A 27,405-nucleotide genomic window follows, 5' to 3' on the forward strand; every position below is an offset into this window, starting at 1 on the left:
TTTGGATTGCAATATTATCATCTGAATTCAATTTAGATGGCAAAAGCACATCGCTCTGCACACTCACAAAGGCTGGAAAAGGAAGGGCACAAATAGTTCTAGCTCTAGGCAGATGTGCCTCCATTCATGAGTAATTTGATTCATCGACAAAAGGCAGCTTCCTTAGTCACATTTTGTAGCTGGTGTCTGGGTGATGATTCTCAAAGAGCAGGGTCCCCCTAAATATAGTTTGGCTCAGATTATCTGCCAATAATATGCTTCCAGGGAGAAGACTGGTCCTGTGGGAAATGTCTAAGTTGGAATACAAGAAGGGAAAATGGGAATCTATTTAGAGATTTCATTCTTTCAGACTCAGTCTATACTAGCTAGGGCAGTAATTCTATTTCTGATTGAAGACACAGGTGCCAATTGCTCTGCTTTTGTCTGTGAGGTGAGACATTAGCAAATATGAAAAGTACCTGAGTGATTTTAAGCCAAATCAGATTACTCAAATGATTCTGAACTAACTTTCAGGGAATCAGGTTCATCACCTGTGTTATTTTCTCTAGTTACAGCCTTAAAATCTCATTAGAGTTGATATCGAGCCAACCTTGGGAACAGCTGATGACTAAGAAGCCTTTGTGTTATACATGATAAAGACAGAGACATAGGCACATACTCAAAGAAGTCACCCTTATCCATCTGTACTGTATTTATTCACCTACCTCCTCTTTTATCTGCCAACAGTCCAGGGTGAGAATATACATAGACAGGTAAGTTCATCTTTCTTTTCTCAGAAGTGTGTTAGGTGATCTTGAGTGTGACATAGATATAAGGGGATGAATGATCTTCTTGTACTTCAACAATAGGTTATCTTGGACTAGCTAATTTTAAGGCTGAGGTTGAAAATAATACTAAATAAGTTTATTGAAATTAAATTTAATTCTATTCATTCTAATTAATTAATTCAACAAATCTCATACTATCAAAATAGGTATTGTATTGAGTGTCAATTTTATGCAAATCACAGTGCTAAATGCTAGAGGGAATCAATTGAGAAAACATACATTTTTGACCTTATGGAGCTTACCTTGGGAGTGCTGGGTTTAGAATTCATGGATCTGGTTTTGAGTCCCAGCTCTTCTCCTTACTATCTGTGTGCAATTCACTTAACCTTTCTTTGAATCAATTTCCTCATCCATAAAATGAGGAGATTAGTCCATATATTCTCTAAGTTTTCTTCCAGTTTTAGGTCTATGAATCTATTATCCTACAATCTTGTCATGTGTTCATGGACCTTGTTAGGGGAGATAAGATACGCAAAAACAACTATACCTCAAAATAAGGTATGATACCTACATAAAGGAAATCAGGATAGGTTTCATAAAAGGGGTGATATTCAAACTTTGTTTCGAAGGATGACTAAGTTGAAGGAAGAGAGGACAGTCCAGGCATAGGAAATTTGATATTAGGAAAGGTACAGAAGTGAGAAAGCATTGGCTGAAATTTAGAAAATGGGAAGGGAATCAGTGTGACATAAAGCTATAAAATAGGTTTGAATTCAATTGTGGAGAGCCTCTAACACTTGTTTGAACTTTGCCATTAGGTCCATGACACTGTCAAAAGTGTCATGGGTATGGGCAGAGTGCTAAAATTTTCCCAACACACTTAGTTTCTGACTACCTCCCAATTGGCAATTGAGTTCATATAATCCTTTCTCCATTGCTGATTACTTTTTAACCTCCTCTCTCTTCCAGTCTTGTTCACCCACGCATGCCTAATGCCAGCCTTGCTCTACCTTCTTAAACTTCCTTAGACCCAGAGCCAGAAGATCTAGCATGGATAAGACATTCTCATATATCTGACTCAGACCATAGCTACATCATCTATCTGGTTCTGGAGTCTCAGAGGTGGATTCTGTCTATGAGCACACCATTGCCATGCTCCTATCCCTCTATCTCTGACTAGGGATTATTTTGTAAACACAGTAAGCTTGCCTCTGGGATATTAATATTGATTCAGTACTGGAGCTGAGTGTCAAGGTGTGGCTATTCTCAGTTCTCAAAGTTTTTACCAGCAGTGAGCAAGGGACTATAGTTTTCAAAGGGTTAGAGGACCCTGAAGAGTGATCAAGTGCTTCTTGATGGCTTGTAAATTAAATGGTTTATTTTGAATTTTCCTGGGTCTTACAGTGAAGCTACATGATTTCATTGATTCAGTCAGTCATTCAATAAATATTTGTTAGATTTCTAATATACCAGAAACTGTGCTAAGCATTGGGGATACAAAGAAAGGGGAAAACTCCTTGCCTTCAAGGAGCTCACAGTCTAATAGGGAAGGCAACATGGAAACAACGGTGCAAAAAAAGCTATATGTAGAATAAATTGGAAATAGTCAACTTCAGATCATACAAAAGCACAATCTCGAAAAAATAGAAGTTCCAAGGGACCCAAAAGTCAGTGGAAACATTTACTGTAAGAGTAAGCAGCATGTCACTAACAATGACTTCAGAGTGATTAATAGTATAAAATATATCATCCAAGGTGTGTGGCTAGAAAAGGAGATGGGCTTGCTGTGTTTCAGATCTGAGTGAACATTTCGTTGGAAGCCGTAACATGTTAAAAGAAACAAAGGAAGATCTCCAGTGCATTCATGGACCCTCTGTGGAGAATTTAGAGAGACAGGGAGAAGAATGGCATTGGATAAGAAGACAAGACACATTGGTGATCTGCACCTGGAGAGGGAGTATCCCTAATGGTGAGATCATGCCTTCATTGATGTATTGGGAAAATGAGTCAAAGGGAAAGGGAGAACCAGTAGGTAGGCAGGCAACAACATTGACTAAAGGCTTACTTACTGTTTGCCAGGCTTTGGGCTAGGGGCTGCTGATACAAATACAAGCAAAAATAAAGATGGTCCCTGCCCTCAAGGAACTTATATTCTAATAGGGAACCGAAGGGGGAAGGTACATGAATGGGAACATGTCATCAAATTCTGGAAAGTCAGAAGCAAAGCTGGGAGAGAATAAAATATGGCTGGCCAAAATACCTTTCCAAAATGAAGACTCTGGGAGAAACTCACTAATGGGAGAAGGGGGCTGTCATGGTGGAAGGCTGTTCTAGGGAGACAATGTGTAGTCCCATACATTACATAGTGCCATGGCCCCATAAAACTGCCCTGCCTACATTTTAGCTTTAGACCAATCATAGATGCAAAAAGATTTTTTTTTGGCTAGGCAATAGGGTTAAGTGACTTGCCCAGGGTCACACAGGCTAGTGAGTGTTATGTGTCTGAGGCTGGATTTGAGCTCAAGTCATCCTGATTCCAGGGCTGGTGCTCTATCCACTGCTCCACCAAGCTGACCCTTGCAAAATGATTTTTGAAAAAGCATATTGTATTCTGACATTGAGATGATTCCAGTATATCTATCCATCCATCTATCTATCTATCTATCTATCTATCTATCTATCTATCTATCTATCTATCTATCTATCCATCTATCCATCCATCCATCCATCCATCTATCTATCTATCTATCTATCTATCTATCTATCTATCTATCTATCTATCTATCCATCTTCTTTCTTTCTTTCTTCTCTTTTTCTTTCTTTCTTTCTTTCTTTCTTTCTTTCTTTCTTTCTTTCTTTCTTTCTATCTATTATCTATCTATCTATCTATGTGTATTTACATATATATGTGTATATACATATACACATATATATATGTGTATATATATATATATATATATATACACACACTCACACACATAGTATGTATACACACACACAAACACACATCCTCACACCATTCTGAAAATCTCTCTAACAATAAGAAATTTATAAATGAGGAATGAGCTGCATAAGGACTCATTGGTATGCTGCAGGGTGGATTCCTATTCAGGTAGCCTCTGAGGGCTCTTCCAACTTAGCTATTCTGTGACTATGTAAGTAATTGATTTCAGAAAGGGAGAGGTTGATTCTTGGCTTGAGCATGGACCTTCTTTCTGCCTTGAGTTTATGGGCTCAGAGACTTCAAATAACTTTCTAAAATTTGAAATCCAGCAGACACCATAGGACCCTTCTTGAGGCTGCAATGATGGCCTTTAAAACAGTTACAAGGCCCCTGAGGAGACAGTGGAGAGAGCTGGTTGCAATCAGAGCCTGTCTGTAGTTCATTATTAATGGGAAGGCTTTGCTCTCTGGTGCTATCAGTCAGACAACTTAATTTCAGGAATTTATAAAGAAAAGAAAGAATGTACTAATTATGTATAAAACTGTCTGGAATTTTAACTAGTCGTTCTTCTGTCAAGAAGATGGAAATGCTTTCTGTGCTTGAAGATCAGTATCTTCCAAACCCAGCTCTTTCTGAGGGACTATCACTATTATCTTTACTATTTGGACTTTCTCAAAGAAAATATTATGTGTTTTTCCCTTTAGTTAATCTAGAGATACGTTATTTTGTCAATTGTTTTGTATACATTTTTGTGCTGGCCAAAGACTCTGACTAGCATGGTGTGTTAGAAGGAGCAAGGGCCTGAGAGTCAGAAGGCCTGGCTTCTAGCTCATTCTAGTCCTAGCTCATTTGTTAACTTGCTTTATATCCTGGGAAGTTACTTAATTTCTCTGGGCCTCAGTTTGCTTGTCTGTAAAACCATGGGCTTGGACTACATAACAATTAGGATCCCCTAAATTAATGACCCTAGAATCCTATGACATTCTACAATTATATTCAAATTAAAGTCAAAGGATATGAAAATAATAATTATCCAATGAGTGATTATAATCCCTCATATTTATTTAGTGCTTTTAGGCTTACAAAATACTTTCTTTACAATAAATCTGTTTGGTTTGGTAGTGTAAATATCATTATTTCTGTCTTAGGCATGATGGAAAAGACTACCAAACAAATAATATGTCCTGTGCATGGTCACATAGGTAATAAGTGTCAAAGCCAGGACTCAACCTCAGGGATCCTGACTCCAAGTTCAGTACTATTTCCACTACTGTGCCAGAGATTACTCTCCTAGTCCTTGGAATGGACCAATACCATCTTTGTCTTTTCTTCCTTCACTTGGTCTCAATCTGTTGAAAACTTTTTTTCATTGCCCAACTTTCCTTATGGCCCAACTCAGATACTGCTTCCATGAAGCCTTCCTTGAGACCATTATTTCCCCCAACTCTCCATCCTCCCCCTTTCCTACCAGCATCCTTCTTACATTTCTTATTGTTTGCACCTTTTTCCTTTTGATTTATAACACACTTAGTATTTTAGTTATTGGGGTACAGCTTTTCTCCCCCCTACCAGATTACAAATTCCAGGATGGTAATGGCTGAACCTTATTTAGTTTGCTATCTCTAGAGCCCAGCTCATTGTCTTGCAGTTAGTTAATGTTGGTTGATATTGAAATGAATAGAATGAAGGTGCTGGAGAAGGAGGGGTAGCAGGTACCAAGAAGGGCACTGGAAATGGAAATGGGAAGCGTTGGGGTGAAAAATCTTCTCCTAAATACAAATGATAGTCACAGGAGTGATGATAACAATTCACACTTGGATAGTACTTTACTATTTAGAAGCACTTTCACATATATTATTTTGGGTGAGCCTAACAATGGGGTAGGGACTATCTTATTATCCCTCTTGTAGAAATGAGTAAATGTCATGTTTTTTCCCAGGGTTGGTTCTATACCTTATTTATGTGTCCTATTCACTGTCTTTTTTTCTTCTTCTTTTTTTTTGTATATAGACAAGACATGAAACATCTATAAATCAAATAGATAAATATATTCTATATCCTTTTTTACCCATAAAAATTCAATAAAACAGCTATAGAATACCTCTTTAGTGATATTAATCTCTCTGTTCTTGACTCTGTTACCTTGCTGTTTTTACTCCTATATTTGCTTGATTGTTTGAGAACAAAGGTACCAGGGCTTTGGGGATTTACATTCAAAGTGTGCTCAGCCCAGTTTTATAAAGAACATGAAGTCTGAGTTGGTGCTGGAAACTTGCTTGCAGTCATGAAGACAGCTTCTTGCATACTTGCATGGTATGACAGTCTTGGAAATAAGCTGATGTCCTCATCTGGGATCTTACCTCTTTAGTGTTCATCTTGGCCACTAGAGCTGTCCCTCTTTGCCCAACTCCTGACATTTGTAGGCTGGGGAGTCCTCAGACAGGGCAAAGGAAGATTATAGAATGTTAGCACTGAGTGGGATTTGAGTGATCATCTAATTTGACTTATTCTTTGATCAATGAAGAAGCTAAGCACCCCCCCCCACCTGAAATCTGATGTATTACTCTAAGTCCCACAGTTAATCAGTGGCAGAACCTGCCATTGATCTACTTTGTCCAAGCCAGAATCCTTTTGTTTGAAATTTGCTGCCTCTGCTAAGGAGCAATGAGTAGATTTGCTTATTATGATGTTTACATCTCTTCCTCCCTACCCCCAACTAATATTGTTGCTTTCAGAAGGAAACTGGTTTCCTAGCAATAAGATAAATTAGATAATGTACATTAAAAGGTTCTGCACATCATGATGATTGACACCTAGATATCTTCTAGGTATTTGAAATGCAGAAATAAATACAATTTTCTGCCTTAGAGATAGAACATTAGGTCTCTGAACAAGGGCTGGGAATGTGTTGTGTGACTGGGCAGAAGGGAAGATTTTCTATAGTTAACAGGTAATGATTCTCTCGGTTAAAAGCTGCCTTGTTCCTTTAAAAAGGGGAGCCATTGTCTCCAATGACTACAAATATGGACTAGAAAGGGTCATATAGATAGTGCAATTTTGTCTTAAATACCCAGGTAACAAAGGAGCAACAAAGAGGAGAGGTAACTTTTGTGAGGCTCATAGCTGAGCTGACTAGATTACAAGGAGTAGGAAGGCTAGAAGGAAGCCTCATATGATCTCTCTCTCTGTCTCTTTGTCTCTCTGTCTCTCTGTCTCTCTCTTAAAATATTAGTTGGCTCTCGTATAGTTTAATTTGATCTTCTCTCTTTTCGGAAAAGGAAACTGGGAAGGCAGAGACATGAAGTCAGTTGTCCAAGGTCACACAGACAGTCAGAAGCAGGAACAGGACAAAACCAGGTCTTCTGAGCTTTTTGACTCTAAGGCAAGTGCTCTTTCCATTTTTTCCACACAAACCCAATCAAAATTATGCCAAAGAAGTCTGACTAGAAAAGGCAATGGTATATAATCTAGTTGCATCTTCTTTTTATGAATGTATATGCATATATGTTATGGGCTAGCATTAAAAATCATTTATAGTTGTTATTCTCAATGGATTTCCATGTTATTGAGCAAGAAGCTTCACAATAGTCCATAGCATAATTTGAGCCGAGGCCCAATGTTATGTTAGGTGAATGGAAAAGATTCTGGGAGTTACTAGCTAGGAAGTAGATTCAAATGGGAATGCAAATCTCTTTTCCACTAGTGTTATTAGTAATTATCATGCTTATATTCAGCACTCCCTGGCTCTGATGGTTTGCTGGACAGTTCCTTTTTCCAGCACTGGATACCTCAACAACTAGGATAGACAAAGAAAATGCGACCCATTTAATTGATAGTATTATAACCAAATAACTATTTTTGGCTTACTTATTGGATCACCCAGATAATGGAGGGAACTAATTCTCGTACTTATTGAATCAAAATGATGTATTGGGGTCTAGTGTTTGAGTTGGCTTCTTTTGTGGTAGTAGGCTCATTAAAGAGGGATAGGGATGGGGTTAAGCATAAGGGTAGAGACTGGACCTGTGATTTCATTGATATAGAAAACTCCCCAGGGAGGAAACTCCCTCTTACTAATGAAGGCCAGCAACTTCTCAGCATCTGATAGTTTTATGACAGTGGTGTCAAACTCAAATACAAATAGATCCTGTTTATTGACTTAGAAAACCACAAGGTAACACAGATAAAATGATCTATGACATACTGTATTTTTATTTATTTTGTTAAACATTTCTCAATTGATTTAATATCTCAGGTCTAGGACATTGAGATTTACCTAGAGTCATATGGATAATATATGTCAGAGAAAGGATTCAAATCCAAGTCTTCTTGGTTTCAGATCCAGCGCCCTGGCCACTATAGTATGCTTTCCATTACACACACACACACACACACACACACACACCACACACACACCCCTATCTACATATTTAAATGAATACATACATATCACACAACTGGTTTACAGAGACTATGTGCTGTTACTCTTTTACTATTCTCTTAACTAAAACAGTGTTTTCAAATTTGAAGCTTCATAGCCCATTTTAGAGAATATATTTCCTCAACTCTCTTGTATTTCTTTGAGGTTGAATCAAGGTACAAGAATAATCACAGGGAAAAAAAGACACCAGTGATGAAATAGTTGCTTGTGATGTGGTAGGTAGAGTATTGGATTTGGAGTCATGAGTCTTGGATCTAAATCTTTGTGACTATAGGCATGCCACTTTATTCTGTAGAGCCTCAACTTCATTATCTAGAGGGGATGAAAACAATGCTAGTCTTATCTACCTCACAAGGTTGTGAGGAAAACACTTTTCAAACTTTACAAATGTTATTTATATGTGAATTGTTGTTATCACCAAAAAGAATACAATATTATAGATTTAGTGTTAGAATGATCTTGGAAGTCATGTAGTCTAACTTGCTCATTTTATAGATGAGGAAACTGAGGACCAGAGAAGTTAAGTACCTTGCCCAAGTCATGAACAAATGTTAAATTATCTTGGGAACAATTTGAACCCAGGTATACTAAATCCAGAACCAGGGCTATTTTCCTTGTACCATGATGCCTCCTGAAACTTTTACTTTTGTCTCATTCAGCAAAATAATAGCAACAGCTTTGGCTGTGAGAGCAGTTTTGAACTGGCATTGATGAACAGTGTTTTAAAATAATTTCTATATACCTTTATGCTGTATAATCCAAGGTGTACTGGATAGTAAATATTATTTACCAGAAACTGTGTCTAGGTCAATAGATGACTCTCTCTCCAGCAGCCAATTCTCCATGAAGATTGACTGTTATTTTGAAACTTTACCTGTTGTTTGGAGGTGATGGGATTAATTGGAAGCACTACTTTTTTACCTCCTAGGCAGCATGAGGTTGTTCTAGTGCAGGGATTGGCAACCTTTCATAAATTATAATGTGTTAAATTTTTGAGCCTGATTGGGGTGTAGGTGTGGGAGTAGGGAAGGAGAGAGAGAAGTTAGTGTTGACCCTGAATTAACTCTTAAATTTTCCAGGTAGAGATAGACTAAGGGTGTGTCTGTATACTGGCCACCAGTTGTGGTCAGGGGACAGCCAACCTGGGGCATAAGGGCAGTAATCACTCAAGCATCTTTAAAAATTGACACCCCCCCACCTCTGCACTTGTTTCCCAGTATTCCATGGCTAATCTACTTTCTTTGAATTTGCACTTAATGGATTTCTTTTTCAGTCCATCATGCTCATGGATTCTTCATTCCATCACCTGTGGATATTGTCTGCTAGTGGTCATGCTTCCCCTATGTCTCTCTCCTTAATCGACCTATTATTTCCCCTAGCATGTATCTACTTGAAAAAAGTCAGTGCACTGGACCAAGAGTCTATGCTGGGAATTTACCATGGGTTCTTCTGGATTTCTACATCCTTCAGATTTCTACCAAAACAAAAGTTATCAGCCATTAAACATAAATACTGAGTAAATATATTGGTTCAATGGGTAGAAGCATTATAAAAAATGTATACATGCATACATATTTACTTTGGAGTGGTTTTAAGTTCATAGGATCTTTGACATAGAGTTGAATGGAATCTTTTTTTCCTAGACAAGGAAACAACCCAAAAGAGAGGAAATTACTTGCCTAAAACCATGTAGGTGCTAAATGGTAAAGCTGGAATTTCAATTCAAATCATAGGCTTATAGGCATAAGAAATCTAAAACTGGAAGGTACCTCCAAGACAATGTAATTCAACCAGTGTATTTTAAAGATGAAGAAACTGAGGCCCAGGAAGTTAAATGACTTGTCAAAAGTCACATAGGTAAGATTTAGGCCCAGAACTGTTGGCCCAATGAATAGAGCACTGGGCCCAGAGTCAGAAAGACCTTGGTTCAAATACAGCCTCAGAAACTTATTATCTGTGTGACTCTGGACAGGTCACTTAACCTTTTTGTGTCAGTTTCCTCAACTGTAAAATGGGATTAATAACAGCACCCTATCTTGCAGGGTTATTGTGAGAATCAAATGAGATAATATTGATAAAGCTCTTGGCACAGTGTCTGGTACATAATTGGTGCTATATAAATGCTTTTTCTCTTCCTCTTCCCCAGTGCCTCTTGGCTCAGAGCTAGCTCTCATTGCTTTTCACTACACTAGCTCCAAATTGTAGTAAAACACATTCGAGCTTGCTTTTTCATGAATCATATGCTGTGTTACTGGGCCCTGATTAACTAGGCAACACAGCACTGATCAGAACTCAAGTGCCAGTGTGGTTAGAAGAACAGAATTTCATTTCAGACCAAAACACTGTACATGAGTCACTTTTGTTTTCCATAAGATCATTCATACAGGGATCTCAAGGTTCCAGGTAAATCCCTAGATTATCTGATTCAGGGCTTTTCATTCTTACAAGAATGTTTGTTTTTTGAAACTTGACCCATTTAGATTTCCAGAGATACAGAAATATCTCAGAAAATCATCATTTTTAATCTTTCCACTGATGACTCATTACAGGAGATTCTCATTAATTACAGCAGTGCTAAGAAGAAACTTCAATGCTGGGTTTATAAGGTATGGGAGATCTTAATCTGAAAGCTAGCTGCAGCTACTATTGCAAAGGCATCATTTCAAAGATATTCTATTCATATTTTTAAAAATTCTCTTCTTTATATCACTTACACTTAATCCTAGGCATTCATTCTTTTTTTCTTTAAATTTCTATCGACCCCCTATTTTATTCCAGTTCTGCAGAATCTAAACCAGGAGGCTACAAGTTATCCAGAGAGTTTAGTCAGCATAGCCAATCTCAATAACTCAGGAAGTCGCCTCTTTTCTCTCAAATATCTAGACAATTTAGGTAGAGGACAGTTTTTTATTTATTCAGAACCAATAAAAACCATCTACTTCTATGGTGCTTTTAGGGTTACAAAACAACTTTCTCCACAAACCCTGTTGAGGAAGATAGGATAGAGCCATTTTATTTTTGAAAAAACTGGAATTCAGGAAGATTGAATAATTTACCTACAGTCACAAACTTAGTAAATGTTGAAGTCAGGATTCAAACCCAAATCTCTTCCACTCTATCTCAGTGCCTTCAACTTCTCCTCAGGCCTTACTCTCCTTAAAAGTAAAATGACAGGGTTAGTGAGCCCTAAGGCACCTTCCAGCTCTAAAATGCTATGAATGTTTGACTAATTATAGATACTAAGTGCAAGAGGCTTCTCCAAACTCAGGGAAGGTTTTCCCCTGGGCTTGTCAGCTTACTCCTCTGTTTATCTCCCCATCACAATGCCTCAATATGTTCAGCAGATCTAACTATGGAAAATAATCTCTTCCATCCCCTGCCACTGCCCATGCCCCATTTTAGTAAACCTTAGCGTGATGGCCTGGAGTACATATACTGGGCCATTTAAACATAAACTCCCTTCCTCTCTCTCCATTCTGAACTTTAGGTCTCATTCAGGTGGGGACAGGAATACAAATAAAAGTGTGGAAGATGGCTGGCATGTTTAGGTTACTGGAAGGGGAAGGGGGAAGAAGTCTCTGAACTTGACTGAAGAGTTGGCTTGATAGCATGCATTAACTTTGTAGACTGGAGGTAAGTATGAAGGTGTGAAAGCAAACACAGGCTCTGTTGAGAAAATGAAACATTTGATCAAAAAGAAGGGCCTGTCTTGGGGGAAAAAACAAAGGCTACTGAGCAGAGATACTGCTCACCTGGCTAGCCTGAATTCTTGCCTATGGCTTTTCACCTTGAAGGGGTTAAAATAACTCCCAGATCATTCATCCTTTTATCACTGTAGTACATGTTTTGTTGTCCAAGATCTGCAATTAATTTTTAATCAAATGTGTGATTTTATCCTGGAAAATTTCTAGGGAGCTATCAGACCTTTAGGTCTTTTTGAACCCAATTTTCCTATAGCTCAAGTTGTTGCTCACTCACTCCTTAGCTCTCTCATTCATTCTTGTAGTAGCTCTTAGCAGAGGCCCAGAGATAGTGCCCCTTTCAATTATGAGTTTCAGAATATAATATGAAATTTGAACACCTACATAAATTTAACAACTAGCCGAAAAATATTCATTGGTTTTCCTTTCATTTTAAATAATATTTTATTTTTCCCTAGTTACATGTTAAAACAATGTTTAACATTTGGGTTTTTTTTTTTAAGTTTTGAGTTCCAAATTCTATCCTTCCCTCCCTTCTTCCCTTCCCCCTTCCCAAGAGGGTAAGCAACCCAATATTGCTTATACAAGTGCAATCATGTGATACGTTTCCATATTAATCACTTTGTACAAGAAGACTTGAAGAAAAAAAAAGAAAGTGGAAACATTAGTTCTTTCTCTGGAGGCAGACAGCATTTTTTATCATGAGTCCTTTGGGATTGTCTTGGATCATTATATTGCTGAGAATAGCTAAGTCATTCACAGTTCTTCATCATATAATATTGCTGTTACTGCGAACAACATTCTTCTGGTTCAGCTCACTTCACTTTGCAGTACATGTAAGTCTTTCTAGGTTTTTCTAAAATTTTCTCACTTGCCATTTCTTATAGCACAATAGCATCCCATCACAATCATATACCACAAATTGTTTAGCCATTATCCAGTTGGGTGATTTTTTTTAAGACATGAGATTCATTCACTCATTCAACAACAACAGCAACAAATATAATTGAATGCCTACTATGGGCAAAGCACTCTGCTATGCTGCAAAGAAGTTATCAAGTTAAATTAGCCTAATTCTTGACTAGCGTGGACTTTGCAATCTAAGATAAGAAATAAATGAACCTATCTTTAATACAAAATAGAATACAAGTGCATGAGAAAAAGAAGGTATCATAAGAAATCACTTTAGAAGGGATAGATCATTTCTGGTTGGGGAGTTATCAGTACAAGTTTCATGGATAAGGGGGCATTAGAGTCAAGCCTTGTAGGGCACCATTGATATGCTGGTAAATATGTAACAACTATCTTTGAACAAAAGTCACATAACAACTTTTAAGCTTAATCTGCATTATTAACATTTCCCCCATCACTTTCTTGAATCTAGACCATCAACAAAGCAGTAGGTTCAATGCTTCAGAATATCTCTGGGTGAATTAGTACTCTATAATCAGAAATGGGGGGGGGTAGAGAATAACATTCCAAGCCAGGAAAGATGAGCAGAGGTACAGAAATGGAGACTTGGGGGGAGAAGGAGGAATGTTGTAGATGTTATCCATTTGAAACGGATCACTTCAGAAATTACTCTCAACTCCTTGATTCTATGATTATTGTTGTTGTTCAGTAGTTTGAGTCATGTCCAGCTCTTTGTTATCCCATTTGGGGTTTTCTTGTCAAAGATGCTAGAGTGGTTTGCTATTTCCTTCTCTAACTCATTTTACAGATCGGGAACTGAAGCAAACAATGTCAATTGACTTGTCTAGGGTCACACAACTAGTAAGTGTTTGAGGCCAGATTTGAACTTAGGAAGATGAGTCTTTCTGACTCCAGGCCCAGTGCTCTATCCACTGTGCTACCTAGTGGCCCATGTGATTCTGTGATATGGATTTTAAGTAATGTTTCAATCTGGTTTCCCTCCATGATTTCAATTCATCTTTTCCCATGATGGGAAGATTGCATTGTAAGTCACTTCTTGTGAATTAACTATTACATTATGCTTATAGGATCATAGACTTAATTTTGTTTAGGTTTTGTTTTGCACTTAAGTTGTATTTTATTTTTTCCAATTACTATTCAGGAATTACAATTTCTCCTCCTCCCCAAGACAGCAAACAATCTGATACATTCATCTGCAATCATGTTAAACATATTTCCCCATTAGTCATGTAAAAGAAGAATCAGAACGAAAGGGAAAAACCATGAGAAAAAAAACACCCAACAACAAAAGTGAAAATAGTATGCTTCAATCTGCATTCAGGGGCAGCTAGGTGGTACAGTGGATAGAGCACTGGCCCTGGAGTCAGGAGGACCTGATTTCAAATCTCGCCTTAGACACATAACACTCACTAGCTGTGTGACTCTGGGCAAGTCACTTAACCCCAATTGCCTCACCAAAAAAACAAAAAACCCAAAATCTGCATTCAGATACCATAGCTCTTTCTCTGGATGTGGATAGCATTTTGCATCATGAGTTTTTTGGAAATGTCTTGGATCATTGTATTGTTGAGAAGACTTAAGTCTATCATAGCTGATCATCACACAACATTTCTGTACAATGTTCTCCTGGTTCTGCTCCCAGGTTTTTCAGAAATATGCCTGCTCATCATTTCTTAAAGAACAATAGTATTCCATTACATTTATATACCACAATTTGTTCAGCCATTCCCCAAATGATGGGCATGCTCACAATTTCCAATTATTTGCCACCACAAAAAGAGCTTCTATAAATATTTTTGCACTTGTAGGTCCTTTTCCATTTTTTATGATCTCTTTGAGATATGGATCTAAGAGTGGTATTGCTGGATCAAAGGGTATGCACAGCTCTCCAGAATGCTCTCCAGAATGGTTGGATCGGTTCACAACTCCATCAACAATGTGTCAGTGTTCCAATTTTCTCTTGTCTTCCCCAACATTTATCATTTTCTTATACTATCGTATTAGCCAGTCTGATAGATTTGAGGTAGTATCCTAGACTTGATTTAATTTTCATTTCTGTAATCAACAATGATTCAGAGCATTTTCATATGACTATAGATAGCTTTAATTTCTTCATTTGAAAACTGCCCATTAACATCCTTTGAACATTTATCAATTGGGGAATGACATATTCTTAAAAATTTGACTTAGTTCTCTATATTTGAGAATGAGGCCTTTATTAGAGACACTTGCATCAAGATTGTTTCCCAGATTTTTGCTTTTCCTTCTAATCTTAGTTGTATTAGCTTTGTTCTTCTAAAACCTTTAAATTTAATGTAATCAAAATTATTCATTTCATAATCTTCTAGGATCATGGATTTAGAGCCAGAAGAGACCTAAGAGGCCATTTAGTCAAACCGAGTTTAAACAACTTGTCCAAAGTCACCCAGGTCATAAAAGACATTGAATTGTAAACTTCAAGCAGACAAGCAAGAGGGGGTGGTGCTACAGAGAAAGGAGGTTAACAGGAGTCAATAGTCTCTTTGTTACAATAATGTCTTTTTCAGTTGAAGACCCTGGACAGTTGAAAGAGTATGAAGAAGATGATAAAGAGTAAGCAATGAGACTGTCTCCCAGAAAGGTTTGTCTCACTGAAATATTTTAATATTGAAGTAAATGTAGAATCTCATCAATATGGCTACTCCTCCTCTATCTCTTTAATCTGTATGATTCATATGTGCATGAGCTTCCATAAATTTCAACAGAAGATTTAGACAGTGAATTTGAGACTCTCCTCTAGTTCCTTTAATATTTTGGGAGTATAACATTTATCACATTCGTCTACTATCCATTGCTCTATGACTGGCCCACATCCTTTTCTGGTGTCTTTATTGCCCTCATGTGGTGGGCAAATCATTATTTAACACTACTATGAATCTTTCTAATATTCTTTGGGTCCCTCTCCCCACCCCACTCCAGCAGTCTTGATTCTTCTGAGATTGTGGTGTCCTATGATTTGCGGATATATCACATTACTAGGAGAATATTGATATTGATTTTTTTTTCCAAGTCAGCGAGAAGCTAGTGGCTGTTGAAGGCAATGAGAAATTTTTTCACAAGCACTTCACCTTATTCCCCTTCCTCATATTCTGAGACCAGATTATTTATACGAAGCCCCTGTCAAAGAGACATGTACTGATGTAGCAATTTGGAAAGCTATGCATGTCAATCGGGCTATATACATTCTTCATTAACTTAGTTTTTCTTATAAGGTTTTTTATACCAATCTCTTTTGACTAGCTATAGATTTCATTGGGGGTAGATAAAAAAGATGGACAGATTAGATAGATAGACAGATAGCTAGACTGAGCCTTCATTCTTCTCCATGTTATAGTCCTCACTTCCTCAGACTTTTTCTACTATTCCACAGAAATCGCTTCATCCTGGAAGTTTTCCTCCACTCCTGGACTTCTCACATTGGAAGTATCCTCTACCCCTGCAGCCTCTGCCTCTGAGTGCTGGTTCCTCCCAGAATGTCAATTTTAAGTATGCCCAGGTGACTCTCCAGAATTTCTCTACTGTTCCCCCAAAAGGGTCTGTCCCCCTCCTGTTAAGCTTCCTTTTACGTATTGTCTTACACCATTAGAACATCAACTCAGTGATAAGATATCAACTCAGCAAGAATTATCTTTCTTACTGCTTATTTCTGTTTTCTCAAAGCTTATCAAAGTGACTGGACACAGCAGAGACTTAATAAATGCTTGTTGTTGACTTAATTGCTTATTGTGGTACTGTGGTAAGGCCAGGGGATACAAATACAAGCAAATAAGGCAGTGCCTGCACGTAAAGAACTGACCTTCTAATAGGGGAAGACAATATATAAAAGGGAACTGGGAAGAGTACAGGAGCTCATGTTTGTATGTCATGGTATGGAGACAGCCAGGAAGTGGTGTGGAACTCTGGCCTGGATCCTGGCAAAATAAGAGAAGCTCTCCTATCAGATCTGAGGACTGAGGAGACCCTGCTGAATTCTGGGTTTGATGCAATAAGCACAAAGTCAAAGGTGACCAGTAATGTATTGAAACTCAAGCAAAAAGTTCTCTCATTTGGTATTCACCTTCTCACCTTAGCTATAAAAGAATCACTGGAATAGGAAGAAATAACAGTGGAAAGTCTATGATAGACATCCAGACCTTAGATTTCTAATACAGAACTTGGGAAAAATATGTTTTTCTTGGTCAGAAGCAATCTTACCTATTATGGCCTGACATACAGCTGTAATGATGCTTCTTCATAATAGAAGTATTTACAACTTCAAGGAACCCAAAGCCTGGGTTTAAACATATCAAAGAGAAAAAAAAATATGTAGGCTTCCAAAAACATGTTTACTGCCAACCCAAGAGCCTGAAACAAATGTCATCATTACCTTTAAGGGAATTGTTCTGAATGAAGGCCACATGACTGAGTTGTCTCTGGTTAGGGAGTGGAAACAAGGCATTTAATTACCAATGAAGTGTGTGTTTTTCAAAAACAGAAACATTAATCAGTTAGATAAGAATGAAGCCTTGGTTCTAGGTAGGAAAAAAATTTTAAAATGTACTTCTACACATGTAAAATGTATCCAATGAAGCTCAATGGCAGGTGAGGTAAGTGAATTCATGATTTTATTTTTGTAACAACAGCGATCTTACTCACTAGCAGGAAGCCACAGGAGAACAGGTTGGCCTGGAAAGGGCCAAATGCATGTGTTTCCTGTTCTGAAGGTCTGATTCAGAAGCCCCTATTGCTTATCATTACAACGAGTATTTTATCTTTCTCACCATCCCAGAAGCAGGTAAAGAGGAGCCTGGCTTGAGGGCAAGGCTATTATAGTTTCCAATCTGTAATCTAGGGGGCACAAAGAGGTTCTTGGAAAAGATTTCAGGATGCTTCAATTTGGCCTGCAGTTTTTTCAATGCCCTTAAGAATTAGACCTTCTGCAGATGAACTTGTAAAAATATATTCTGGATAGGTCTAAATGAATCACAAATATGATTATCATTTAACACATAAGCAGCACCATCATCATCAACAGCAACATCAACAACAATAACAACAGAACACTCTCCTTGCCAGGCACAGCATAACTTGGTTCATGAATTTAGATCTGTAAGGGACCTTAGAGAGAATATAGTCCACTAGCCCTCTTGAGGTCCAGAGACAAGAAGCGATTTGTACCTTTCTAGTCTTCTTGCTCATTATTCCCTGCACCCTGTGTTCATTGTATACCACACTGAAGTTGTCTCTACACTAGCTGCTGCTCATACCTGGAATGCTCTTACTCCTCATCTCTGCCTTTTAGTTTCCCTGGCTTTCTTCAAGCTTCAGTTCAAATTCCACCTTCTTCAGGAGGACTTCCACATTTCTTCCCTCTTCTCTCCAGCTACCAATGTCTTCTCTTCAGAAATTACCTTCTGTCTGCTCTGTGTAAATCTAGTTATGTATGTGTTGCTCCTTGAGGAAACGAATTGTTTTTTTTCTGCTTCTATTGTACCCCTTTTCTTAGCACAGTGCCTGGCCCATGGTATAGGCCTAATTAATGCTTTTTGATTGGTTGATTAAAGTGGTAGACACTATAAAATTAGATAACTCTAAAATGAATCCCTATTGGGTCTGCTAAGCAGTAAGTAGAAAGAAAGAAATATCTCTATTGGTTGAGAAATAATATAAAGTTAATTAGAAATCAAATCAAAATCAATGTCTGGTGATATAAGCAAACGGAGTCCCTAAGTAGAACCTTCCCAGCTGTGGCCTACTTCATAAGATGGCAGTACTTCTCTTTAAGTGCCATTTACATGAACAAAAAGGCCAGACTCAGATCACTAATTTTAATAAGACACTCTAGTGTCTAATCAAAAGCCCCCTGAAAGCTTTGATTCTCCATCTGGATCATAGATTGAGTTTTGGCTAGGCTCTCAGAGGTCATCTAGTCAAACTTTCCAATTTTACAGGTGAGAAATTTGAGACCCAGAGAAGTGAAATTGTTCATTCAAAGGCACATGGTAATAAGGGCAGGAGACAGGGATTTGAATTCAGGGCCCATTATTTCATAACCAATGCTCTTTCCACTGTATTGCTTGACTGGTTGTAGGGGAAGTCACGGGAGTCAAACAACCAGTTATTGCAGGTAGCAGACTTTGGACTCAATTTAAACTTGCTATTCAAATGAATTTATCAGACAATTCAGTGAAAATAATGTCCCTGAACTTGGATGTACATTAAGCAGTTTATTTAGAAAATTTTGACCTACATTGCAAGCTAAACAAACACGCAAAGTAGAAGTTACAATTAAATTACCATACTTCTTTGTGGATAGGTGAAACCTCAGAATATCTGAATTTTAATTGATTGCCCCCATCTACATAAAAGGAAGAAACCTATTACAAAGTTAAATCATCTTTCTCATGAAATTTGCCAGATGAGGCAGTTTGATGAGGCTTCTTATTGCGTTTACTATTTTTAATCTCTATATTCTCAGTGCCTGACACACATAGGTACTTAATAAATGAAATGAATTAAATTCATCTGTGTGGTGAAATGGAGAGAGTGTCTGGCCTGGAGTCAGGAAGACCTTTCTTCCTGAGTTCAAATCTGATGTCAGACACTTACTAGCTGTGTGACTCTGGGCAAGTCACTTCACCCTGTTTGCCTCAGTTCCTCATCTAGAAAATGAGCTGGAGAAGGAAATGGAAAAGATCACAAAGAATTGGACACAACTGAAATAATTGAGCAAAAACAACAATAAAATGGCGATATCCAGGATTGGTCTTATAAGTAGGCAGAGTAGGTGATTGCCTGTATGGGGTGTGTGTGTAGGGGATTCAAGTAGCTTAATCTCATCAAAAATGTCTCCCTCATACAGGGGACATAGTAATTTAAGTTTCACCTTTAGAGATTTATTCCTTGGAGTTGGTGACCACCTGCTCCATATGTCTTCTTTAAAAAAGGAAATACACCTGAGCAAGGGGAGCCAGAGGACATCTGGAGGTGTCCCATTAAGTTTTTAACATTATAATGTGAATTAGTTTCTTAGACAGACTCAACAATACAGGAATGATTGATAGGTATCATCTAAGAAGAGTAGGGATGAGGGAGAGAAGAAGTGTGGAACTGTATAGCCTAGTAAATGGGAAACTTGAACAGTGTTTGTTAGCCTAGACTATACCTTCTGGCTGTACCAAAAATGGAGCTTTGTTAAATTAACTGGAGCATAGTTAGATGACTAAGGCCAGCTCTCCAGAGGCTTGCTAGTGACAACTACCTCCTGGGATTTAGCCTTTGAGAGGCTGATTTTGGAGAATTTTGGAGCTTGAGATAGAAAGGGTAGAAGGGCATGGAGAACATCACTGCCATGAAGCAGGGATGTAGGAACCCATTTCTTTTATATCATGAGTGTGTGTCCCTGGAAGACCTGGTCTTCTGATGGAACTTCCAGGAGAGAACTGGATGTCTTTATAGATAATGGTGTCTTGGGAATATGTTACTGACCTTGTTTGTCTAGGTCCAAGAAAGCAGTTGGTATCATGAATTAGGGTATTGACCTAGAGTTCTGATCAAATTTCCTGTCTCATATCTCTGCACTCAAGTCATCCTCCACTCAACTGCCAAAGTGATTTTCCGATTGCAGGGCTGATCATGACACTGTCCTGCTCAGGTAGCTACAGTGGTTTAATTAATTATAGGATCAAATATAAAATTTTCTGTTTAGCTTTTAAAGCCCTTCACAGCCCATCCCCTTCTGCCTTTTCTAGTCTTCTTATATTTTACTCCAGTCCACATATGCGATTCAGTGATACTGGTTTATTAGGTGTTCTTTTCACACAACCTTCCACCTCCTGACTTTGGGCTGGCTGTCCTACCACGACTGGAATGCATTTCCTCTTCCTCTGTGCCTCCTGGTCTCCCTGGATTCCTTTGAAACTCAGTTCAAATTAAGTCTTCTTCCTCTGCTTTTTTTTTATATTGTATATCTTGTCTACATTAAAAAACAAACAAACCACAAACCTGTTGTCTCCCTAATTAGAATGTGAGCCCTTTGAGGGCAGGGACTTTGTATTGGTCTTTCTTTTCTCAACACTTAGCACCATGGTGGGGACCTAGTAAATGTTTTTAAAAAGCTCTTTGACTGCTAACCCATTCATGATGCAAATATTCCTCAATCACGAGCCCACCATATGTGAAATTCCTCACCTCCTCACTCCCCAGGACATGTTCCCACTTATAGGTAAACAACTGTGGTAGAATCCCAGAGCCCCTGATAAAAAGTTTGAGGAATAATGCAGAAGGAGTTTCCAAGGGTCTGAGACAAACAACCTACTGTATAATTTTTTCCAGTAGCTCTCATAGATTTAGTTAGATAACAGGTACTTTGGAAGGAAAATTGAGACTTCCTGACCCTTCAAGTGAATAAATGATTGAATATGCTGATCATTGTTTCTCAACTCAGAGCTGGCCACAGGACATTTTTGTTTTATTTTATTTTGTTGTTGAAGTGAAATGAACCAGGTTTGAAATATATTGATGGAACACATGCTTCCTGAACCAGAGGATAGAGTATGGAATTATTACTGGGATAAAGGGGAGTCATGGACATTTGGGAGCAAAATGAAGGAGATTCAGCCCCTTTCCATACCCTCCCCTCAAATGTCATGTGTACTAAATATTTGTGTCACATATGTCATGTCGTATTTAATATTTTGCAAGAAAAATATCAATTGTATTGAAATTTCACAATGGAACAGACAATTATATAATGTGGAAAAAGAGGATCTATAGAACAAAGTTTAGGAAATATGAATGTGACTAAATGGTGGCTTAGAGGTGGTGGCTCTTATTTATCATTCAACAAATATGTATTAAATGTATTGGTTCACTGTTCTTCCAGGATTACTTGATAGAAACAGGGAGCATGAACAGGTCTGCCAAGCCTGTAAGCAACAGTTAAGAACTGAGAGCTCTGGAGTGAGGCAGACAGTCGTACTGGGAAGACACAATACCGGCACAGCTGTCTACAATTATTATTGCCTCTTCCCCTCTCCCCCAGACAGCAAAAGATTGGCACAGATTTCTTTTGATGCTAATGATCATGCTGCTCTCCTGAAGTAAAGAGCCCCTCAAGCAGCAAACTCAGCAAGGACAAGAGGAGAAAATGCAAAGGGATCTGCCACAAGGTACTTCTTACAGCTGAAAACGATTGAAGGCCAATACTGCTGCCTTTGGCTCCTGACATTATTAGCCCAAAGCTCATAGGTGCTGGTGGGGGCAGGGGAGGGTGGGGAGTGCCAGCTGCATCCCAGTGACTGCTACAGTCCTAGGTACCCAGTATGGAGTTAAGCTTTCTGTGGTATTCCAAATTGGACCCCATTCCTCAGGCAGGTAGACATCTATGAGTTAAGCTTCAGGGCAGCAAAAGAGGGAAAGCTGGTGGCTGTGGAAGAGTATGGGGCTTTGGGGCACAAGATTTTGTAGGAGTCTGGAAATGTGTGAGCCTAGGCAAGTCATCTTACTTCTCTCAACTTCAGTTTCCTTACTAGTAAAATGAGAATAATAAGAACACCTATTTCAAAGCATTCTTGAGATGATCAAGTGAGATCTATCTCTCTATTTGATTTCAATAATAATGGCACCCACTTCAAAGGGCTATTGGAATGATAGATCAATACAACTATAATCTCATCTGATTATCACAATAGCCCTTTCAAGGGCAGATATTATCATTATCCATATATATATATATATATTCATTTATATATATGTTGCAAATGTTAACATATATATAATAATTTTTATTTTAGCTAGTATTATTATGCAATAGCATGACTAAATCCCTATATTATTACTTTGACACACTATAAGGCTTAGGTGAAAACTTTTTGCCTGAATATGAGAATATACAGTAATTTTGGGAAGAAGTCAGTCAGTGCTTATTTGAAATCAGAAGACCCAAGTTCAAATTCCAGCTCTGCCATTTCACTAATATGGATTTTGTGTTTTTCATCCATCAAAAAAAAGGGTTGGGCTAGAGAGCTTCAGAAATTTCTTCCATCTTTTAATCCATGATCTACAATGACCTGAAATGGCCAAGGCTGGCTTTCTACTATACCACAGAAAGGTCTCCAGCTTCCCATAAGAGAAAGAATGGAGTAGAGGTATAGATAACTAAGAGGTTGCTTATGTCTGAGTAAATTTCAGTGCTTAAAAACAAATATAAAACTTATGCTTTGGAATATCTTCTGTTCTGAACTCTACTTCTTTTCCTATGCACTTGCTGGAGATAATTTAGAGAAAAATTTTAAGTAATACGGGGTAGTGGTGAGACTGGTTGGTATCATGTCAAATGCATTGGACCATAAAATGCACTTTCTATAAAATGAGGGGGGTTGAAATCCATTCCAGTAATAACATATAATTTTGACTGCTATGTGATGATGAAAGAGGTTCGAGAGACACACCATTCAGGGTAATTTAATCATTTTTATTAATAAGGCCAGCAGGTTATTAATAAAACGATGGTCATTTGGCTGTCTCTCTTAGAACAAAGACAACTATGGTGGCAGACTCACAGTTTATATATGCTTTGAAACAGTAGGTGGTCAATGAGGGGCTAAGAGTGACATCATGTCAAAAATTATTGTTTGTCCTTGTTCTCTAAGAGGACCATGACATCAGGAAGGTGATGCTTTGCAAGTGAATAGGATTTAAGTGAGGCAGGGCTGTGCAGGGTCACCAGCCTCACTTTCTCCTCTGGAGCCATGCACATCCAATGGCAAGGTATAGATCTTGATGACTAGAGATGGCCCAGGATGCAGTGGGAGACCTTGGCCTTTTTAAGCTGAGGTCTTTCTGACCTCTCACTCTGACTGAGACAACATCTGTTCAGTGATTAAGGATAGGTAAGAAGCGAGGCCAAAAAAAAAATGGCCTCTTTTACCTACTCTGAAAAGAAAATAATCAATCTGGGAAGGGAAGACCCTCAGGTTTTCTAGCCGGAGTAAAAACAATTGCTATTTATACTCTACCTATATCTCTATACCAGACCACTCCAAGCCTTGGGCTATCAGGACAAAATGATTTGTCTCCACCCAACCTTGAATAGAAAATGATGGTCTTCCCTGCCTTAGATTAAATTTTTTGTAAAGTTGGATGGAGTCTGACCAAGATAGAGGAGAATACAATCTCATTATCAGTAACATCCTTCGAGAAAAACTGAACTTTTCAAAATGAGGAATTTAGAAGAAGAGGTGCAAACTCTCCCCTCCAAATTATTGGTTATTAATAATCATTTCTCACAGCCAAGTGCTCTTATCTTGTCTCCAAAAGAAGTCATATCCTAATGATAGGCTCACCAAGATTTTGAACCAACTTCATCCTTCTACCATTAACCTTATCTCTAGAGCACAAAATAACTATTTTCATCTCATATTCCCCAAATCTTTATATATAATTACTGCAAAGTGCACAAACATAAATTCTACCACATCCTCATAATTTTTTATATTCAAACCCTAGACTTGGAATGACACCAGATCTTGCAGGAAAATTTGTTGAAACTGGATAAAAAACATGGAATTTACTAATCTGTTTCTAACTAACACAAAATCTTAAACTTTGGCTAAAAACAGTACAAGATGGGGGAGGCATGGCTAGACAGTACCTCATCTGAAAACTGCATGCTCGACAGGCATCTGCTGGATGTTACAGAAGCCAAAAAAGCTAGTGCAATCTTTGACTTCATTAAGAGAAGAATAGTGTCTAGAACTGGTTAGTAAAAGTCCTTTATACTCTTTCCTGATCAACTCATATTTATATTATTGTTTTCAGCATTAGATACCACTTTTTAGAGTGGATGCTGATAAGCTGGAGAGAATCCAGAGGAAGGTAACCAGGATGGAAAAGGGGTCATGTTCATGTCATGTGATGACAAGTTGAAAGAATTGGGGAACTTGGAGAAGAAAAGATTTAATTGTGACACGATGGCTATCTTCAAATATTTGAAAGAGTTAGATATGAAAAAGGGATTAGGTTTTTTATGCTCGACCTCAGTGGACATAATTAGGACCACTGGGTGGAACTTGCAAAAAAAAAAAAGGCAGCTCTGCTGTTTGAGAGAGCTGATTGGAGGAAAGGAATATCTTGTGCAGGTGAAGAACTGGTGCTAGAAAGGGCTGCTTTGCTTTCTAGTGCCATCTACAGCTTGAGAAGGGGGAAATCCCTCAGTGTTTTTTTTTTTCTTATCCTTTACCATCCTGCATGACTCAGAAAGGAAAATATGTGAAAGCCAAAAGGGAGCAATACCTGGATTTCCAAGATGAAAGCAACATGCTTTTGACTAAAAGAGTGTCATACTATATCAGCACCCATCACTTACTGACCCCAGGCTTAGGGATGCTGTTAACTAAATGAGTTAACACTTGTTCTACTCAGTAGTCCAAGAGTAGCACAGATATTGCTTCATTTAGTAGGAGAGCAGAGAGCTTTAGAAATAAGAATGGGTGACATATGGTTCAGAATATTCTTTAAAAGAGATCATTGACATCCATGCCTGAAGTTCAGAGTCATAAGGTACCTTGAGCTCATGAGTTTCTCTGCTCATGTGCCTAACTTCTAGATCTCTGTAAGTTTTTACCTACTCTCCCCCCTCACCTCATCCTCTCAACATGAATATTATATACATTGTTGGGAAAGTGTGGCCCAGGTTATGACTGGAGTGCTACTTTTTGTTTATTACTACTTTTGCCTTCTATTGAGTAAAGATTGTGTTATAATTAATTTGCTTTTACCTTCTTGGTTAGTAAATGTTTCATGTTTAAATCTTTGCACTGCTGCCACAGTGAGAGCAAGGGAGTGGAGCTGGCCTGGGGAAATGGTGGGTAAGGTCAGGGGTGGGGGGAGGAGGCTGAGGTCTGGCATGAGCCTGAAGGCTTTCCTACAGGAGAAGGAGAGTGAGTTTTCAGACCCAGAGTCTGAGATTGTTGGAAGGAGAGAATCTAAGTCTGAGAACAAGGAGAATTTACATATTTATTGAGTTTGCTTCAAGCCTAATATCAACTGCTTGATGATTCGCTGCAACAATTGCAACAAGTGGTTCATGGTACCCCAAACTGGAGATCTGATATCAACACATATTCCTCCCTACACACATATATCATATGTGCTGTGAGCATGAAGGGGAACATAAGGCTGAGCCTGAGGATGATACCGCCCATCTACCTAGGAAGGTTGCCTCAAATCTCCTTTTAGATCCTGTGGGAAGTAGACCCATGACCATCTCCAAGGGCTTCACCTCTTCCCACAAGGCACATCTCCTTAAGGTTTTGGCCCTGTATGAAAGATGCCCAGCCAGCAGATCCAACTGTCAGCTTGGCTATGCAGTGAGGGTGAAGCCTGCCCTGAGGATTATGGCTACTGTGACTTCTGCCATGACATGAAGAAATTTGGGGGCCCCAACAAAATTTGAAAAAAGTGCTATCTGTGCCAGTGTCATCTCTGAGCCCAGGAATCCTATAAATAATAACCTTCCTCAGTGTGTCTGGCATCAGCTATATAGAAACTTCTTTGGGCACAGGAAGACAATTTCCAAATATTAAAGGAGCCACCAGAGGCCATGGCCACAGTTGAGGCACTCTCTGATGAGGACCTGCCTTTGGACTCTGAGGTCTATCAGGACTTCTGTGCTGCTGCCCTTAATTACTATTACCATTACCATGGTTGAGTGACCATGAGGAGGCCTCTTTCTCAGACTCCATACTTCTGAAACATGTGGTAAAAGTAAATTATATCAAGCAACAGTAGAAGAAGACAGAGAAGAGGAAGGAGAAGTAGAAGTACCACCAGCTGAAAAAGAGGTGCAAGGGTAAGTGGCCACATACCTAATGTGGAGAAGCCAAGGACTGGCCTCCTTGCTCCAGTCCCTAGAGCCCAACTGGTACAGCCCGCACTTGAAGTTAGGCTTCAACTACTGATCTGATGACTGTGGCATGAAAGTAGCTGCCAATCGCATCTATGAGATTCTACATGAGTGAATCCAGCAGTGGCAGCAAAGCCCATGTATTGCAGAAGAACACGGGAAGAAGTTTCTCAAGCAGATCCGAAGGGAGCAGTAGGGGGCTCAGATGCAGCTGTAGGACATGGAATGAGGCATTCAGGAACTGAAGGTATTCATCCTGAGGGCTAAAGCAGTGGGTGGTTTGGGAAGATAAGGAGAGAAAGCAAGGATGTGGACCTACAGTTCTTCTGTGTCTCCTGTGGCCACCCTATCAACCCCAACAACTAAGGGGGCCACTTGACTCTTCTGTGATGTCTGCAAGAGAGCAAAATAATCCCTTCCTGGATTTGTCTTTGCATCTAATTTTCCTGTGAGGACTTTTTCCTTTTGCTGACTTGCCAATCTGCTCCATTATCTCCCACTACACCCTTTTTATTTGCTGCTTATTCTCCCTTCTCCTTCATGTGTCTGCCCCTGTCTTGCTCTTCCTTTGCCCTTTGGACAAGGTGAAGGCTTGTTTACTGTAGTCACCCCTTCCTTACCTCTAGGTGTACCTCTACCCCACACCGCTCTAGGGATTGAAGCAGGGAGATGGAAGACCCAAAGGAGGATCAGGG

The 27,405-nt window shown here is 38.7% G+C and overlaps 1 long non-coding RNA gene and 1 pseudogene across 1 annotated transcript; both read left to right on the forward strand.

Annotated features, from left to right (window-relative positions):
- Positions 1–552: 552 nt before the first annotated feature.
- Positions 553–16,541, forward strand: LOC144456679 (uncharacterized). Its single transcript, XR_013485695.1, has 4 exons — positions 553–752; positions 2,563–2,736; positions 15,333–15,406; positions 16,196–16,541. It is a non-coding gene; the product is annotated as an uncharacterized LOC144456679 (long non-coding RNA).
- Positions 16,542–25,711: 9,170 nt separating this feature from the next.
- LOC110216079 (CXXC-type zinc finger protein 1 pseudogene) lies at positions 25,712–27,076 on the forward strand (annotated as a pseudogene).
- The last annotated feature ends 329 nt before the right edge of the window (positions 27,077–27,405 follow it).

Source organism: Phascolarctos cinereus, unplaced genomic scaffold (assembly GCF_003287225.1).
Source record: "Phascolarctos cinereus isolate Bilbo 61053 unplaced genomic scaffold, phaCin_HiC Scaffold_4;HRSCAF=312, whole genome shotgun sequence".
Lineage (NCBI taxonomy): Eukaryota > Metazoa > Chordata > Mammalia > Diprotodontia > Phascolarctidae > Phascolarctos > Phascolarctos cinereus.